Raw genomic sequence first — 5,645 nt, 5'->3', positions numbered from 1 at the left:
AAGTTTTGTTTAACTTCTTTCCATTTTTATATTTTTTACAAATTGTATTATTTTTCAAACTAATTTCATTTTTACAGCATTTCGTTGGAGCCTCGTGCAGTTCGTATACTAGGTAGACGATACGCATTGACAGCTACGGAATTTAAATTCCTCGAAATTGGTATCAAAGTGGATCCACCGAGTTACGTAGAAATCGCCATAGGAGATCATCGATGAAAGGAACTAATACTATCTCTCGAAGCGTGGAAGGGACTCTACGAGCAACGTCGCAATTTTCAAAATTTCCTTCGGAACGATTCTAAAGATGTCCAGTTCTAGCGTTGGACCACTAAAAGTGAGATTTCATATGATTAACGACATCAAGTTAATAAGTCTTGAATCTTCAAATGTACGCATGATGATGATCGAATCGACGTTACACCGTATGTTCGATCTCGATCCATGCATTGATGTAACTTTTGCCCGATTGGTTAAAATTACCAATACAGTCGATATCAAGTTTACGCAATTTTCAAATATCGCGTCCAATGTAACGGATCCTAAAGAAGTATCAAATGTAATACGCGCTAGTGACGCCTTCAACAAGCTTCAGCTCATCGATTGCGAGCTGGCAGCTTTAGTTTTTAGTCCATAATATGTAAGAAACAAATATTTAAAAGAAGAATAAAGAGTTTTTAAGTCTAAACTATGATGTAATTTCTTTGCATGCATTTCCATTCTCCATCTTTCTCCCACCCGTAAGCAGTCCCAGCTCTCATACGTAGCTCGTTGCATGGTCCTTGCGGGGGATGACGTCATGCGGGGAAGGGGGAACGCCAGGCTAGAGACCGAGAGGCTAGGGACCGAGAGTCTAGGGACCGAGAGGCTAGGGACCATGAGAGAGGTAGCGCGAGAGAGATGACGCGAGGCGCAGCGAGGGGAGAGAGAGAGAGAGAGAGAGAGAGAGAGAGAGAGAGAGAGAGAGAGAGAGAGAGAGAGAGAGAGAGAGAGAGAGAGAGAGAGAGAGAGAGAGAGAGAGAGAGAGAGAGAGAGAGAGAGAGAGAGAGAGAGAGAGAGAGAGAGAGAGAGAGAGAGAGAGAGAGAGAGAGAGAGAGAGAGAGAGAGAGAGAGAGAGAGAGAGGAGAGAGAGAGAGAGAGAGAGAGAGAGAGAGAGAGAGAGAGAGAGAGAGAGGAGAGAGAGAGAGAGAGAGAAGAGAGGAGAGAGAGAGATAGAGAGAGAGAGAGAGAGAGAGAGAGAGAGAGAGAGAGAGAGAGAGAAAGATGACGCGAGGCGCAGCAAGGAGAGAGAGAGAGGCGAACGCGAGGGACAGAGATAGCGAGAGGCGCACGGGAGAGATGATGCAGCGAAGGAGAGCGCGAGGTGTTCGCAAGAAAGAGAATTTTTTTTTTAATAAATATATAATAGTTTATATAGCTCGTAGTTATTAGATAAATCCGTTAAAGGGTAAGATAGGCTTTATTTACGAGCGTTAATAGATGAATATGTATTTAAATTTTAATTATACAATATACATGAAAGATAGGTTGATATAATATGTACATTATAATTAACAATAACGTCGATACATTTCGACACTCACTTGTGTCTTCTCAATCGTAAGTTTAATTAATGTGAAACAATTATTCTACATTATATTTAGTAATTAATAGTTGCAGTCGAAAATTAAGACATCTTAATGGTTAGTTGTTGTGGTCGGAAATTCTTTAGTCAATCTATACTAAAATGAGTCGAATGTGTGAGTTACAATGATATGTATATATTTTTTTAATGATACGCAGTAACACTTACATATTATCATATTTTGCTCGTGGAACTTGTTGTTATTTTCCATGATGTTTTACATATTGTTACGTCCGGGGGTGCAGTTGCGGCGTAAATTTTACGAAATTTAAATCGCGACCTACGAACTCGAACTGCGGGGCGGACTACGTCGTATTTCGGAATTACTCCGGGGATACCCACGACGACAGGTATTTCCTTTATGGTCACGGTTGCGTTTTTGGGAGAAAGGGAGCGTTTCGTATAGGTTCGATTACTGACGAATCAGTCCATGTATCCGCGGAATCGTTCGAATGAATCGTTGACGGAGTGGAAAATAGTGATTACTGTATTACCATCCGAGTCGATACGGTAGGGTTCTTCACCACGGCGGTACAGAAGGTAAGCTCGTTGGCAATGATAACAAGGGTGGTCGATGTCACGTGTTTTCGACAGTCGGTAAAAATTGCAGACTGAGCAAACGACTCCGGTCGGGACGTCGCCGATAACGAGGAGATGCTTAGCGCAAGTTAACCACTCAGATTGCACGCCAATAGGTAAACGCATACGGCAATCCGTACAGAGAGCGGCACTTGTTTCCTTATTAATAAAACCGATTATCCGTTGGCAATACGGGAGGTTATTTAGGGTTTCTTCAATAGTTTCTTCCTCGGAATCATCCTCGGGGAGGAGCAAAGTGGTGGGGATGTCCAAGTGTGACGGTATTATTGGACACATAGGAGTTGATTGTTTAAACTAATGTTAGTTAAAATAAATAATTGCCATGAGGTCGATTTGAATGTTCTAACACGTTCACGAAGTTTCTAGATATTCTGGAAAGATTTAGAATTTTCCAAAGGGTTGACTGTAGGATACCTACTGCAGTTTTATGAGGGCCATAAACTGACCCTTGATAAAAAAAAAGGTTTCGCACGATTTCTCTTTTTGGGAGATGAGAAAATTTAAGACGCGCAGAGAATATTCTGGAAACCACGTGGTAAGCTAATATTTCTAAAATTGCAAGAGAATTTATTAGTTATTATTGTTAAGTGATTCAAAAATGCGTAGACGTAGCTTCCGAAATAGATTCTTGTATTTCGCGGGTTCCCGGGCAGAAGGGAGGCTCGTGTTGTAAAGAAATATTTTGAGCACCTACCTTATTTAATTTCCAAGGAATGGACAACGACTGGATGGCGATGATCCGGGGTACCCGCGTTGTAGAGGGTGTACAGGATGCCAGACCTTTCTGCAGATACCTTGTACGGCGTGGATCGTTGTCCGGGATGTCGTTCAATGGCACCTTGGAATTCTTGATTTCGATCGCGTGCAATTGCGTAGGCCACTCCCGTAATTTAACGTCCGCGTGATTATTATTATTATTATTAATGCTAAAAGGCACGGAGTCGCCGAACAATCTATCGTATTCCGCGTCGTTATGATAGTCGATTCCAATGAAATTAGAGAGACCACGTGTTGATTCAGTGCGATGTAGTCGTGCTGTTATACGCCGTAGTTGATTCTTTCTTCCTGCACGGCGTGTTTTAGGCATTATAAAATTTAAACATTCTGAACGTCGTTTCGCTTCTGCAATAACTAACGTGCGGCGGTCCTCACTGTTCGTTGTTGCTTTCGGCGAGAGATTATGAGCGGTTCGTCCTCTCTGAATAATCACTACGAGGTTCAGGAAATATTTCTATGTTATAGAATAGTAATTTGTTAGGAATGGATTACTTGACGCGTGTTTTAGGCATTGTAAAATTTAAACGTTCTGAACGTCGTTTCGCTTCTGCAATAATTAACGTGCGGCGGTCCTCACTGTTTGTTGTTGCTTTCGGCGAGAGATTATGAGCGGTTCGTCCTCTCTGAATAATCACTACGAGGTTCAGAAAATATTTCTATGTTATAGAATAATAATTTGTTAGGAATGGGTTATTCGGCATGTGCAGGCGAGAGAATTCGAGATGCGTTTTAGAAATAATATAGGCTTGGAGATACACGAGGTTGGAACTAATTTAGAATGAATTTAGAATATATATATAACACTTTTATTCTAGTATAACACTACGAGTAATACAAAGTATCTAAGTTAAATTTTAGAGTTAGAATCTTAGAGTTAAAGTTAGAATTAGAGTCTTAGAATTAGAATTAGAATCTTAGAGTTAGAATTTGAATTTTAGAATTCGGAGAGAGTCTTAAAGGTGACTGCTCTGCTTGACGGCGCGATTAGAACTGAGCTCCTCTGGGCTCGCTCTGAGGTCCTTCGGTTTTCGGCAGCTCGGTTGCGGCGGCCGAGAGTGGGGGAACTCTCTAGAGTAGGGAGTTGCCGTGGTAGGGAAGTTCCCAGGTGCTGCGGAGCGCCGCGCTCAGGCACTAGGCGGAGTTAGATGTCATGGCCGGCATTGGCGCGCATTTCGAACGGTGTTATAAGAACTTAGAATTATTTTGCATAAGAGTGAAAAAATTTAAGTAGCCGGACGTGACACTGCACGATTGAATTGACTGGAGTGTTTGTCGATAGTGCTGGAACAATGGTATCTACGGTTAAATAATGTCTGCGTAGCGATCTTCTCATTTCATCAAGTCGCGCGATTCGAGCGGTCCGTGAATGCAAATCTCCGATCAATAATTTCGGATTTATTTTTATTTCATAAAATTTCCAAAAAAATCTCCATGGTTGTGGGTATTGTCCTTTCAGCAAATCGATACATCCATCGCACTCCAACTCCCATTTACTATAACTCATTTTACGTTCATTTGGATGCACTGCTTTTCTTTTTCGAAGAAATCGGCTTTCTTCAACACATCTTTTTCCAGCGATGCAATGTATTCGTCCTGAGTTAGCATCTTCACATCACTCGCCATTTTCACAGCACTTTAAGTGTTTTAATTTTTAAACAGTTTAATGTGTGCAAATAGGACACACACTGCACGATAAAATTTGATTTAGGGAGCATCTACAGTTGCAACACGTTTTCCCTTCAATTAGAGTATATGTTACAGTTTCATGCAACCGCACAGCACGAACATGTGAGTATAAGTCTGCTACTCGCAGGAAGCATGTAGAACAAAATTTTTCATCTTTATTAGTTTTATAATAAAAGAAAATATTGCACATTTTTGTCAATTCATTAAAATCATTTATATCGGCCTGATTTAAAACTCGTACACATTTGTTATTAAAGTCATCGCTACACTCACTATCGTAATCAGAATCTGCTGTCGACATTTCAATTTCAGATTCTTCTTCTATAATTTCTTCATCATTTACTTCTTCGGCATCTATATCCATGTATTCATCACTATCATCAATTACAATTACTTCTCTATCCATTTTACATTCAAGACTGTCAGAAACGTGACGATGGGGACACATATTATAATGTTGCTCCCCTCTTGATTTTTAATTCTACATCTCTCTTGTTCTAACTGGAGTATCACGTCTCAGCTAGCTCATCACTTTTCTAGAGAGCGAAAAAGTTTTATCAACTATGCACTTATCAGACAGGGAAAAAATAATTAAACGCAGATTAACAATGAAATAATTTATTCGTTAGAAGCATCGTGAAGAATAACATTTACAGCACAAGTTATCAATTCACAATCTATAAGTGATTCGTTGTAAAACATACGACTTTCACGTATCGCTTTTGCGGCATTGCTCGCATCGCAGATATTATCACGTTGTAAAACATTTACAAATTGTTTAAACTTTTCAGTAACAATATGCGTATTTTCACACAACCAGAAATACATATGATCAACACATTTTTCAAAATCGAATAAATGTAATAAAGTTGATGGTTTCATGTACAAAGTATTATCTGATAATGTAATCTTTATAATTTTTGAAATATGCATATTAACCACTTCGAGTGTCAGATCTCGA

The sequence above is a fragment of the Prenolepis imparis genome, unplaced genomic scaffold (assembly GCF_030444845.1).
Source record: "Prenolepis imparis isolate NDT839.2.m4 unplaced genomic scaffold, iyPreImpa1.0 SCAF_10, whole genome shotgun sequence".
Taxonomy (NCBI): Eukaryota; Metazoa; Arthropoda; class Insecta; order Hymenoptera; family Formicidae; genus Prenolepis; species Prenolepis imparis.
This window is presented reverse-complemented; position numbering follows the sequence as displayed.